At 35.2% G+C, this 14,549-nt stretch overlaps 2 long non-coding RNA genes across 18 annotated transcripts in view; one reads left to right on the forward strand and one right to left on the reverse strand.

Annotated features, from left to right (window-relative positions):
- The window catches only part of LOC144300580 (uncharacterized), a 47,193-nt gene extending 44,289 nt beyond the window's left edge, over positions 1-2,904 (reverse strand). For 6 of the 7 annotated variants that reach the window (XR_013367314.1, XR_013367315.1, XR_013367311.1 and 3 more), the window contains exon 1: positions 2,819-2,904. This is a non-coding gene — a long non-coding RNA (uncharacterized LOC144300580). Of the gene's footprint in view, positions 1-2,764 lie in introns of all 7 variants that reach the window. The other variant, XR_013367312.1, reaches the window with a different exon arrangement.
- A 3,534-nt stretch (positions 2,905-6,438) lies between these two features.
- Positions 6,439-14,549, forward strand: part of LOC144300581 (uncharacterized) — a 264,995-nt gene continuing 256,884 nt past the window's right edge. For all 11 annotated transcript variants that reach the window (XR_013367316.1, XR_013367323.1, XR_013367318.1 and 8 more), the window contains exon 1: positions 6,439-6,578. This is a non-coding gene — a long non-coding RNA (uncharacterized LOC144300581). The remainder of the gene's footprint in view (positions 6,579-14,549) is intronic.

Consider the following 14,549-nt stretch of genomic DNA (forward strand, 5'->3'; position numbering starts at 1 on the left):
AAGTTTGAATGGCAGAGCTAAAACATGCAAACTTAGAGCAACAGTTGCATTTCACCTTTGAACTTATTAGACAATTAGTCTTTTCCATTTCATAATTGGCTTTCCTGCTTTTAATCTCTTATATAGTTCAACGTTCTTCTCCAAGTGGTTGCCAAATTAATTTTCTTAAATGGCTTCTTCTTGTGTTATTGCTAATTGTTTAATAGTTTTATAGTTCTTTCAAGAATGTAAACAATAAAGGGGCTGGGATGTTTGCTCACTCATTTTCTCCAGTAGCTTGTAGAGGGTCTTGCCTATTGCTACTTAATAAATTCTTGTTGGGTGGATAGATGGATGGATGGATGGGCAGTTTTACATTTTCCTTCATTGCCTACTAAACTTTAAAATAATATTCACTCTGACATCAAAGAGTCCTTTTATCTTTCCAACATTCTTCTCTATTACTTTAGATTACACACTATTCTCCAGCCAAAATGGGTGACTCACTGTTTCCTAAATCCTTTTCCTATTCATCTGTGTGCCTTGGCCCATGCTGTGAATTCCATCTGCAATATCATTTCTACTCTTCTATATATCTGACTCTCAAAATCCTACCTGCTTTCAAGTTAGATCATATAGATCAGATTCTTCATTAAACCTTCCTTTGACTGCATATGATCTATCTCTTTTTTCAACTCTTATGATGCTGCAATATTCTTTTATTATATTCTCTCCTTTAATTAAAGTCTCAGGCTGCTTTCTTTTCCTCCTCTTCTTCTTCTTACCTCTTTTTGTTTTTTGTTTTATTTTTCCTATTTGACCATAAGCTCCTAAAGGGCAGGAAATGGAGTATTATTTGCCTTGCTATCTCTTCAATATTGTTTTCAAACTACAGATTTCAATCCATTAGTGGGTGTTTAAGTTAATTCAGTGGGTTTATCATCATTTTTATTAGGTAGATTATAATAATACATTATTAATTAGAATACAATTGAAAATATCAGGATATATCACACATATTAAGGTTAAATATTGTCTCAGAAGTATTAAGTCATATAAATATATTTGTAAGTGTATACTGCATCATAATATATGTTTCTTACAATCTCTTACAACCAAAATTTCCCAGATCACAGTCCTACAGCATTTAGTTCAGTTACTTGTACATAATAGGCAATCAATAAGTATTTTCTAACAAAAGAATGGATTTTCATGAATTTCTTCATTTTCTTTAAAACACCTCTATGTACCATTCAGTTATACGTATATCTACAGGTATATTTTAATGTCAGAACAAAAATGATAACCCCTGTTTCAGTTCGGGAATGTGGGATGACTTAACACTGACAATGTAATTTGAGAACAGGAGAACAAAATTTCTGCTAAAGTGGAAAATATTGTTACTTTTTAGAAGCACTTTAATTCTTAGCTTTTGAGGTTTTTCTGTTTGAATAGTGTGGTCCATTTCTATTCATTCCTAATGCTTTTTGTTTCTTAATTCTAGTCTCATGAAAAGGCTCTAAATAAATGTAGATTTCAATTAAAAGAGGCTAGACTGTTATTTATAATTAACCATCCTAATAGTGTGAGATTGTTTACTAGCCAAATGAAATAGAAATGGTGGCTTTTACAATAAATTCAGGGTTGGAGCTTGTTGCAGCACATTTGACTTTCTGTTATGCCAACACAGCTGGAGGCAGATGGTGGAAGTGGTTCCGAGCAGCCTGCCCATGAATAATGGTAGGCAAGGGGAGCCCAGCCCTGCGGGAGGGCTCTGGCTCTGCCACTTTTAGGAGAGACTCGGAAATACCTCTTTGTGTTTAGAGTATTGTTACTTCTGAACAGGCTAGAGACCTCCTGCTAAAGAGTAGGAAATAGGGAGCAGTGCAGTTTGAAATTAAAGTGATTTCTTCACACACAAACACTCACACCTCTTAGCATGCTGCACGTGAGCTGTGGAGTCTGCCTTCTCTTTCTGGTCAGGCTCACTGGAAGCACTAAGGCTCTTTTGACCTCAATGAGAATCATAATATTTTATCCCTATTATTAATATTGACCCATCTCCAGGACTGCATAATTATGTTAAAAGAACAAGCAAGCATGGCAATTTTAGGGCTTAATGTTAATAAACTTCAAGTTGATAAGAAGTTTAAAAATTTTATTTTTGAGAGTTGTCAACATTGCACATACATTCATGGTGTTATGACTAGTATGGCTGCCCACACCTCTGTTTTGTATACCTTCACCTGTCCTGTTCCCATTTATCACTTGTATTTCCTCACTTCCTCTCAACTTTCACTGCTAATTCATGCAGTGGAATTGGCAGGATACTGGTGTAACACGTGGTCATCTACAACTCTGGATATCTCTGCCATGCCATTGTCATAGGCAACAACACCCTTCCTTCCCCATGCCTCCTGTGAGACTGTGTCGGACAGGAAGTGTTTTCCTTGACCTTTTTATGGTCCTTGACTGGCTTGAAAATTAAGCTGACAAAGATTAATAGGAGAAAAGCATACACATTACTTAATATAAGTTTTACATGACACAGGAGGCTTCATAAGGAAATGAAGAGCCCCCCGCCCCCAAATGGTTAAGCCTATTTTGTAGTAGGCTTGATAAGAGTGAAGAGTCATGGAAAAAATGATAGGACAAAAAGATATGAGCTATGGATAGTAACCTGGGGGAGAAATTAGAAAGCCCTTTTTGTTATAGATGCCTGTGGGCATCATTCTGTCTTCATAGATTTTAGGGAAGACATCTCTCACGTGAAGGCACCTCTCACCTTTCCACCTGGTTCAGGGGAGAAGAGAGATCACAGTGTCCTTCCTGCACCTACCATTTTTCAGAATCCTTCAACTTAAAATATTCAATATGCCAGGGCTTCATATTTTAGAGAAGCATGTTCTGAGTTCCATCACTGACATGACAACCAGATGACAACAGATAGAACTGTGCTGGCCTTTAAGAAATTAAAGGGACTTAAAAAAGAAGAAGAAATTAAGGAAGTTTGAATTATTTAGCTTGGAGGTTATTGTTAATTAGTTAAAGGCTTGAATTCAATAAGAGTTATTTTTCAGAAGATAGTATTTTTCTTCAGTCACAATAGAATAAAAATAATTTTGTTAACATGCTAGCATATGATTTTCCTTAGTCTTATGTCCAAAGTATTTGTTTGGGATGACTGTAGATTGTTCTTTGGCATCAAAGGCGTCCCTAAATGTCAGCATGTGAAATAATGCCAGTTTTTTTTAACCTAGAACTGTTTTGTATAAAATAATAGCCACAGGTCACATGTGGTAATTTTAATCTTAATTTAAATGAAGGAAAATGAAATAAATTCATTTCCTTAATTGAACTAGTCATATGTCAAGCGATCAATAGCTACATCCTTAGTGTCTACCCTACCAAACAGCGCAGGTATAGAACATTTATGTCACTGGAGAAACTTTTATGGATAGCACTCTTCTAGAGACTTCAAAACTTAGTTTTACATTACAGGATTCCAGGATACTATATAGAAGCTAAGTGGCTGTTTTGAAGAGTTGTATACTAGCTATGTTTTGTTTTATTGTCCATTTAATGTCAACACATTTTTCTCTCTCCCTTTTTTCCCCTTAGGAGTCAGAAATATCTAAGGGTACTTTGTTGAGATTATTGCATGGGTGGGGTAGAAAGTGACACTTTTTTTCTGTAAAGATTTATTAAGTATTTACTATATAACCATACAATTTGCTAGATATTGCGGTTAGCATAGTTATAAAGAGACATGATCCTCACCCTCGTGCTATTAAAATTATAATTAGAGACACAAATAGAAACTAAATGCAGACATCTTCAAGTGATACAATCCCAGATTCCTTCCTTCTCTAACAGAGAATGAAATGGGAAAATGTAGGAGTGCTAAACATGAACCAAATCATTTAAATTAGGCAACCAACTTCTGGTAATTCATTTAGTTTCAGGAGTACCTAGTAGTTAAGGTCAAACTGAAGACAGTCCTTAAAACCTAAATGCATTTCAGCCTATGGTCAGAGAAAGGACAGAGTAAGTAAGAATAGATGAAGCTGACAAAGGGTAGGGAATGAACAAGGTGGTATGCCCATTTTAGAGTTGACCCTTGGAATGGAACTTGGAAAAAGTATTCAGAATTTTGACTCATCTCAGAAATATGTGAGCCATGCATGCATTCATAATTTGCTTGTTCATTTACCTATTTAGTGTTATGTGTATGTGTGTGTGTGTGTGTGTGTGTGTGTATTTGGCAACGTACTAAAAATCTTAAGAGTCAAAGAACTTTAGGATCTATATAATTTCAGCCTATAGTTATGATACAGCTGGAATACCCTGGAACTGGATCCAAAATTTTAATTCCATGTAGTTAATGAAAAAGAGAAAATGTCTGCTCCATTATGCTTTTATGATGCCTATTTAATATTTGAAAACTTTGAAAGAAGGCTTGTATACTCCCCAAACCAAATGAATTTGGTTTTAGCCTGCCTTTGCTTGATTCAGGTGAGTTTGATTTTAACACAGGTGCTTACTTGGCCATAGGGTGAAGTGTGGGGAATAGATTTGAAAGAACATGTTGAGTATCTCCAGGACTTTGTCTAAATAGATATTTGGATCATTAGATTGCTATGTTTTTTTCTGGTAACCTAGAGGTAAATTGCCCATTTGTGGTCAGATTCAATTGAGTGTCCATGATACCTCTCCCTAGATTGCTCCTCAAACAACTTCTAAATATCTTCTTGAACTTTGGTGTTTCTGTCTTCTTGCTAAAAAATATCTCTGTCTAATTATCACATGCTTTACTGGTTTTTTGTGCTTCTAATCCCATTATATTGTATGGCCTCCTTTACAAAATTAATATAGTTCATTAATTTTTGTGATTCATACATAATGCACACTTATTGATTCTTAACTATCCTATTACCACACTTCAAGTAGCAAGGCGTTGAAGCCTCATCTAAATAATACTTGATTTTTACTTGTATAATTACTTAAGTGTTCAACTCATAAGCTCTTTGAGGACAGGAATTGAATTTGTCTGGTACCGTGATGATTTTCCATCACCAAGAACATGATGGTATGACTGACACAATAATTTGCCATACTTACACACACACACACACAGCATACACGCAATTTTCGAAAGGATGAACATGCATGAGTTTGTCAGTATGTAATCATGGCCTTTTCTTTTACATACAGCTCTTCAGAATTTTAGCAGAAATTATTGGAATGGTGCTCTAGTGTGTATTGTATATTTCATAGACTGCATGTGAATAATTACTTCCCTGATATTTGTAAAGAAATTACTCTGTGCTTATTTTCTTTTCTCACAAAAAATATGGATAAGGCTGGTGCCAGATCCTGGACACAGAAACAGGCTAATGGTTTGAGTAAAGACTTGGGGTTCTTTTAGATGAGTGTACAACTGATGATTGAAGCTGAATTTCCGAGCTTCAATCCTGACTCCACTGTTTATTAGAGTGAAGTTCTATAGACTTCAAGTTACTTCATTTCTCTGTGCCTCACTGTTCTTATTTGCAAAATGAGAATGATAATTGCACATACCTTACATACATTGTAAAATACTTAAAATTGAACCTGGCACACAGTGCTCAATTAATTTAGCTGTTATTCTTTTATTTCCCTAAGATTGCGAACATGGTGTCAAATGTAATAAATGCTTAACATTTAAAAGAACGAGTGCGTGGTAAACACTTTCTTTTATGTAGAACAGAGTTCTGTGAGAATTTTTTTTTTTATTCCTGCTATAATAGAAGGGTGTAGGGAACTGATATACATCCATCCAGCATTCAGGACTCTACTGGTATGGAAGAACAAGGTGAGATCCACATGTGAATAGCCTTTTGCTTGTGTCATTTTACTGCAGTTCATTAATTGATTCCATGCTGCCAGATTTAGCATTAGATTGCATACAAGGCATTACTCTTATACTTACTGATAAAAATTATGGGAATTCCCTGCAAACATAGATGGAATGCAGAAGTTTATTTTATTAAAAATTAAAATAATAAGAAGAAATAATACTAACATCAACAGTAATATCAATTGGCATTTATTGAGTGCTGTGTACCTTCATATATTTATATGAATCATCTCATTTAGTTCTCTCAAGACCCCTATGACGTAGGAGCCAGTATTAACTCCATTACTATGAGACCAGTGTTTGGAAAGTTAAGTATCTTGACTCATTCATGTCACATAGTAAGTTGGGTCTTGGAACCCAGGTAACCTGATTTAAGAACATGGCAGTGTAACAAGAACTGTCATTGCTTGTGTGAGACGTGTCAGTTAGCAAAGCTCTGGTGGACCATCTGAAAAGAGAAATGAAAGTCTGAGTTGTGTGGTTGTTGATTTCCATTGTGAAAATTCTCCTACTAGGGTTAGCTTCGAGGTGCCAGTGTGACATCATGAAGCTCCCAGAATCCTGAATCTTGACCACCAGGTCAAGGCCCCCCCACTCTGCCCTCCCACCCCAACACTGGTGGGGATTACTAAGTCCATCACAGTGGCTCAGGACCTTCCTTTACAAGACGTTTGGCAGTGGCAGTCATATGAGTCAGCAGGTTAGCATGATACCCAGCAGGGATAGCATTTACTCTCTACACATGAAAGAAAGAGAAAGAATCTGGACTAAGCAAAGAATGTGGTCTTAGGAAAGAAGAATTTGAACTTAGGATTGTTTGGTGGAGGAAACCAGGAGCCAGTTGCTGGAAAGGATTTGGCCTTGGTCTAGGGAATTATGACAATAAGAAGAAAAAACAAAACAAAATAATTTAAAAAAACCCAAAACTTCTTGTTAATTTAGATAAAGATTTGATGGCAGAAATGCTTGCTATTTTCCTTACTTGTGAGAGAAAACAGATAAAAGAATAATCATATTTTCTATTTCTGTAAATTCATAGGAACTTTCCCACAGAAATATGTCTCAGCATTGGCTAAAGATGCGTTAGACTATGAAAGTAAAAAGGGGAATTCCTTGCTCATTTAGCTGTCTTAAATCATTTCTAGAAGAAGATCTGATATTGTAAAAGTATGCATGTAGTTAGACGTGTGTGTGAATTTACATATACAGATATAGTTCATCGATCTGTGGGTATCTGACAAAGTACCTTTCCATATATTGAAGCATCTAGCTTTACATTTATGGACTGCCTGCTAGCTCACTCTTGCTCATGTTCGCCTTCTGGAACCATGCAGGTTGTAAAGTGAATAGAAATTAGTTGTATATGGGTGCTCATCAGACGCTGAAGGACACAGTTGGGTTGAAGCAGCTGTTATTTTCTGGCAGAGACCAAATCATTTCTAATGCTGCAGAATGAGAAGCTTCCTGTCAACTGGTGGCACTTACCACAAGGGAGCAGAGGCCTTTCTACACCTGCTTTCATCTGCAACTCTAGGAATTCATTCATTTTTCTCACGTGGCAATGTCTGATTTTCTCATTCACAACAACAAAAATCTATGAACAGACTATGGTATTGCTCCTGCAATGCCTGTGGAGACAAGTGTTTGTATATATGGATAGTGGGATGGGAAGAAATAGTTCCCTTTTTAAGATTTTCCTGTCATTCTTCTGTTTAATCTAAACTAAGCCGTTGGAATGTAGAAAAAATACTAGCCTGTGCTAGAGGAACTGACATTTTCCCCTGGATGTCTAGGAATGCGATCAGACTCTAGGGATGGTGAAAGAAAGGTCAAAGTTAAAGGAAATCATACTTGTTTCAATTACTTTGGATCTCATAATGTCAGTTGTGATACTTCGTTGCTCAACAAGTAGAATTGATTTCTAGCCCTAAACAAGAAGATCTTAAACAAATATCAAATGGTTTTACATAGGTCTTTTGCCTCTGGATTGCTTTTTTAATTCACACACACACACACACACACACACACACACACACACACATTCTCTAATCAAATGATAGTTGAATTCTGCTCTTGGTTTAGTCATTAAAGTTAATGGACTTCCAAAAAACTCAGTGCCTATTTTTATTGTCTTTTCAAGAGTGTCAGCAAAGCTAGCTTCTGAATTTATTCCATTAGCTTTATTATACAGGTTGGGTAGCTTGTCCTTCCTTCTGGGCAGTTGGAAGGATTCTTGTATTAGGCCAAAGTACTGTTATGTATTTAGGTATTTATTTTTCAAAAGACAGTTACAAAATGGAGGAAGGAGATGGAATTCTGTCCTGTTCAGAGAATAGTGCCTCATAGTCTACAATCAGACAGCTATTTTCCAAGAAGCCATAAAATTCAACTCAATTTAATTACATTTTACTGAGCACCTACAAGGTAATGTAGCATTATACTAAATACTATCAAATACCCAGAATGTAAGCAATGTGAAAAACTATTGCTGCCCTATTTTAAGCCTTCTTAGTATTTAAAGTATAAACAGGAGACCAAATAAATAAATAAATAAATAAAAAGAAAGAATGAAAGAAAAAAATCAATCTTTTTTATAAAACTTCATTATTTTTTTCTAACCATAAAGCACTTCAAATCTCTTTACAGGTAGCTCCTTTAATGAATATTTAGCTAGCTAATTTGCCACTTTTTAAAAAGATTTATTTATTTATTTTAGAGAGAGAGCAGAGGGAGAGGGGCAGAGGGAGAGGGAGAAAGAGAATCACAAGCAGATTCCCCATTGAAAGTGCTCAGAGCCTAACAGGACCCAATCTCATGACGCTGAGATCATGACCTGAGCTGAAATCAAGAGTTGGATGCTTAACTGACTGAGCTACCTAAGCATCCTCTAATTTGCCATTTTTAAAAAACAATATTTGAAGATACTCACTTTTCCTGTGTTCTTTTTCATTTTGTTTAATAAAATGAGTAGCAAGATTTTAAAATGATTTTTTTAAAGATTACTGAGTAACCTCATGTATTGTGATATGTAAAAAAACCAGAGCCAATGTCTTCACCCTATATAAATTTAAAAATTGCTGAAAATTTTTCTTTTAATGCAGGTGTGAATTTCATAGTTTTCTTCTTCTTTTTTTTTTTTGCATTCAGTTTTGGAACTTAATATTTTGGTTGAAGACCTTAACATTTTCAGTTTTCATGTAAATAATAAATTAAAGAGTGCTATAGACAGACATATCACTAGAGTATAAATGTCATTGTAAATTAAAAAGGATCAGCAGGATCAATTTTAATATAATCACTTAAAGAATTTTTTCAAATCTCATTAAAGTTATTTCTAGTCATTACAGTAATGGAAACTAGTAAAGCAAAATGTGTCCACTTGAGTTGACATTTAGACAAATTCAAAAGATTGTAAACTTCCATCCTGTTTGACCCAAATGATATAAAAGTGGGGGGAAGGGCTTAAGGTGGTCACATTTTGCCACAATCAGAAGTCTTCCTGATTGAGTATGGGGGCTGAAAACAATAGGCTAGATTCCCAACTTATGAAAAATCATCTCATAATTATATGACTTAGGGCATGAATATGAGGCTTTAACCAAATCTATGGAAAATTTAGATTTTTCAGTTCAAGAGCTCCATGAGTTTATTTTGTTGTTGTGTTTTGCATTAGTTATGTGTGCTGGCTTTTAAGTTTAGTTTAAGGTTTAGCTAATTCAAAAAGAAAGTTACCAATTTACTGAAACTTTATTTTGGTGAGTAAAACATGCCCAAATCACTTGTCTTTGTAGTTTTATGTTTTCAGTTTTCCAGAATATTTTCAAAAGATTAGTAAAAGTTCACTAATAAAAGCTTTATATTCCAATTTTTATAGTTTAGAGATAATATATATACATTTGTAATCATTTTTAAATATGCATTGCAGTTCAGAATTGCTCAACTGAAAACTTTTTTCCTATTGAAAATAGTATTTCCTTATATTTACATTGGGCTTTCTACATTTACAAAATGCTTTCGCATTGATACCTGGAACAATGCCTGTTGCACTTGAATGAAAATGTGATTGAATTCATCATCTGATTTTATTCTCACAACTACCCTGAGAAATTTAGTTTTATTACTTTTATTACTTTTATATTTCAAACACAAATGGAAGTTTAGAAGCCACAGGGGTTTTACTGGCAGAACTGCCTAAAAAACAAAATAAACTTATCCCCAATCTAGTCCTATTTCCTCTACACTTTTAATTAATAAGAAATTATAACACCATTTTGCCTATTATTTTATCTAAATATTATTGCAACATAAATCTCACTGGCAAACATATTTCAATTTGAAGAAATACCCATTTTACTAAACTTTAAGTAAATAAACTTTCAACAAACATTTATTAGGTATCTACTAAGTAGGAAACACTGAACAAAATGCACAAATTCTGCCCTTTTGAAGTTTACAATGTAAAGGGAGAGAATACCAATAAACACAGTAGGTCAATGATGCAATATGTTAGCACGTGTTAAATACTGTGGAGAAGTAAGCAGTGGGGATATAGGAGTGGTGCCCTGGGACAGGGCAGTCTGTCTGGTAGGAGAATCATGAGGAGATCAGGATAATTGAAGTGGTTGGGGGTCAGAGGTAAATGATCAGGTCAGAGGACAGAGGTAGGGGAGTATGGCAAAGATCGTGTCATAGGCTGTTGAATGATTTGTGTTTTTTATGTTCATTGAGGTGGTAAGTCATTGGAAGGCTTTGAGCAGAGCAAAGACATAATTTGACTTATGTTCTAGCAGGACTGGTCTAGTGCTATGTCAAGAATAGGCTTCAGGGAGTGTGATGGAAACAAAAAGACCTATTCAGTAGCTATTGGAATAATCCAAGTGAGAAATGATGGTAGTCTGGAAAAGAGTGATAGCAGTGTAGATGGCAAAAGATTGATACATCTTGAATGCGCCACTGGCAGGATTTGCTATTGAATTGGTGTGAAGGATAGGGGAAAACAACAAATTAAAGATAACTCTCTAAGCTGTCTGGACTTAGGAACTAATAATATTGGATTTCCATCAACTGATATAGAAAAGACTAGGAAAATCAGGTTTGAGGGTGGAGCAGGTTTGTTTTTTAACATGTTTATTTGAGATGCCATTTAACCATCAAAAGCAAATATATGAGCAAGATAGAAGAGTATAGAAATTCAGGGGAGTCTAGGTAGGATATATAAATTTGTTAGTTTTTAAGATATACATATGGTACATAAAGTCTTGACATTGGATGGATAAGCTAATGTGTGAGTCTAGATAGAGAAGAAAGAACAACCAAGAACAGTGCCTTGATCCACTCCAATGTTCAGAAGTTGGGAGATGAAAGAATAAGAAAAAGAGGTGGAAAAGAAGTGACAGTGAGTGAGTTAGGAGATGAGGTTGGAGCCCAGGAAGCCAAGTGAAGAAAGTGTTTCAAAGAGGAGAGGTCAAGTATGGCATTACATTATGGAGTTTCAGAAGAGAGTTGGACATAAAAGTCTCATAGAGTGGGTTTAAGTAAGAGTGGAGAGAAAATTGTGATGGTTGAGATATAAAAATCTTTCAAAGAATTTTGCTATTTAGGGTGGTAGAAAAGTAGGTCTTAGGTGATTGAAGAAATAGGACTAAGTAGCTTTTTTTTGTTTTGTTTTGAAAAGGGAAGAACTACAGCATATTTATGTACTGATGGGAATAATTCAGTAGAGAGGGAAAAATGTTAACACAAGAGAGGAGAATTTCTGGAGCAATGTTCTTGATTGGCAAAAGAAATAGGATTGTTTGATGTGCAGACAGCTTATCCATAGTAACAGGAAAGAAAGCAGAATTGAGGGCACAACTGTAGGTGGATGGAGGATGTAGTAATGAAAATGCGGAATGCCTCCGTTTTCTCAGTGAAATAGAGAGCAAGGACTGATACTGAGCATGAGAAGAGTGGAGGCTGTAGCTGTTGGAAATTTGAGAAGAGAAAGCATGAAATTAATATGTGGGGGAGCAGAATAAACTTGAGAAAGTATAATTACTCACCGGCCATAGGTGCCTATTAAGTTCTCATGGACATAATAAAAAACAAATCATTAAATCATCCAGTTGATATTTATTCTTTTTATGATGTTAGCTACTATCAGACACAAAGAAGTAACAGAATAGTTGTTGCTCATCGGGAAATGATGATTCATTTGTGAAAATGAGATATGTACAACATCTTTATTTTTTTGTACAACATCTTAATACTATTTTTATATGCAAATTATAAGCAATTTAAATGGGATTCAACAATTTTTTTTAACCTATCTACTTTTTGCCCAATGGTAAGTACAGTGGGAGAACAACAGTATGTAGTCTCTGTCTTTAGGGTTATACAAACTCAGAATTTAATGAAAGAGATAACCACATCATAATAATAGAAAGCCTGATGCAATGGAATTCCATGAGAGAAAGAGACAACAGTCCCAACTGGGGGAATTTAAGAAAGCCTCAAGAAAAATACAGGGCTTGATATTGACCCTCAAGGATGTGTAGGACTTTAACAAATGGAGCAAATGGATGAAAGTAGCAAATTGTGCAGCCTGTGAAATGATACATACGGCATATAATTAGGCATTAACTTAAGAGCATTCAAAATAAATACAAAAGCTTGGAGGAAACAAATATTTTTATGTTGTACACAGTGGAACAGGTAGAAATCAAACTGGGGAAAATAGATTGGAGCTTTTTAAATTTAATCAAATTTTAATTATCTACTCTGGAATAATCCTTTCACCCAAGAGGAATTCTAATAATAGCAACTGTAAACATTTGTTTATTAGTTAGATGCCCTGTACAAACTGAACACTAGGGCAGCTCCGGTGGCTCAGCGGTTTAGCGCAGCCTTCTGCCCAGGGCGTGATCCTGGAGAACCAGGATCGAGTCCCACGTCGGGCTCCCTGCACGGAGTCTGCTTCTCCCTCTGCCTGTCTCTCTCTCTCTCTCTCTCTCTCTCTCTCTCTCTCTGTGTCTCTAGTAAATTAAAACAAAACAAAACAAAACAAAAAACTGAATACTAATGCAACATCTCATTTAATGCCTAAGCATGAAAAAAAAGGCTTGGAGGAAGTTGCCCAGAGTCGCATAGCTCTTTTTTTTTTTTTCTTTTGGAGTTCGATTTGCCAACATATCATAGCTCTTTAACTTCACACGACCTGCCATATCCCTTGGGTTCTGGAAGCATTTTACTTAGAACAATTCTTCATCAAATGACTTATTTGGCCTCATATATTTCTTAAAAAAAAGATTTTATGCATTTATTCATGAGAGAGAGAGAGAGAGAGAAGCAGAGACATAGGCAGAGGAAGAAGCAGCCTCCCCATGGGGAGCCCAATGTGGGACTTGATCCAGGGACTCCAGGATCATGCCCTGAGCGGGAGGCAGACACTCAGCTACTGAGCCACCCAGGCGTCCCTGGCCTCATATATTCCTAAACTGAATTGGTGAATTAAAGAAGAAAGGTTGGGTACCCGTATAGCCCAATTGGATCCCATTTCTTGGTTGATTCTGCTTCTGATTAGGTATTTGGTCACCTTATTTCTACTTTTAGTTTTCCCACCTGTCAAATGAGAATTATATTACAATTTTAGAGGACTGAATCTATGATTAAATGAAAAAAAAAAGTAGTATTTGATAGATTTTTCTGGACTATTATTGCCTATCTACAATTAATTATTAGATGTAAGTAAAACATAAGACTCAACTTTGATTCAGTAGCTCTTCATGTTTGGGACAATAATATTTCATGTTATTTCCCAAACTGGCAGCATTGACTGATTTTAAAGATATTAATCGCCTCAAGTGAAACAGTCCAAAGTGGTATAATGATTAGATACAATAGATCCATGTATAAAATGAGATTTATTTGATTTAAGGAATAACTTTCAAACAGAATTCTCAGATGGTATATAGAGTTTATGATAAGCTTTTCTTGTTATATATCTATCTTTGGATCACTGAAATTCATTCACTTTTGTTTTATTTTTATTCTCTTTCATAACAAGGAACTATGACTATTGTATTATGACTGTATCTATATCTAATGGGAGTGTAAAAACTATATATATATGTATTATTAGTCACAGTGCCACCAATTCCAGACACTTAATTCTATTAGTTTGTCTTTTTTTGTTTTGAATGAATCTTAGGAAAAAATTTACAAAAAAATTCATTTTGTGGTACAACGTAAGAGTGAAAACAAACAAACAATGAACATTAAAAAGGATGATTTTAGTTTTAAAATGTTAGCAAGTTTTGTACTACAAAAAAAAACTTATTTATTTTGCCAATATTCATTATGGCTTTGGTGTAATAAAACATGTGACTTTGTAAAATGTTTCATGGCTCACAGCAGAATGTATACTTTAAATTCCATATGAAAATAGACACAAAAAAGCAAATATGGCTTTTGAAAATACAAGAATGAAATTAATTTTCTTTATGTTGGGACAGTTTGGGGAGAAGAAGAGAAAAGAAGACTCTTTTATACTATGAAACAGATTAAAGTTTTATTTTAAAAATACAATTTTCTGGGCGGCCCGGGTGGCTCAGCAGTTTAGTGCTGCCTTCAGCCCAGAGCCTGATCCTGGAGACCCAGGATCAAGTCCCATGTCAGGTTCCCTGCACAGAGC

This window comes from Canis aureus, chromosome 28 (genome assembly GCF_053574225.1).
Source record: "Canis aureus isolate CA01 chromosome 28, VMU_Caureus_v.1.0, whole genome shotgun sequence".
Classification (NCBI taxonomy): Eukaryota; Metazoa; Chordata; class Mammalia; order Carnivora; family Canidae; genus Canis; species Canis aureus.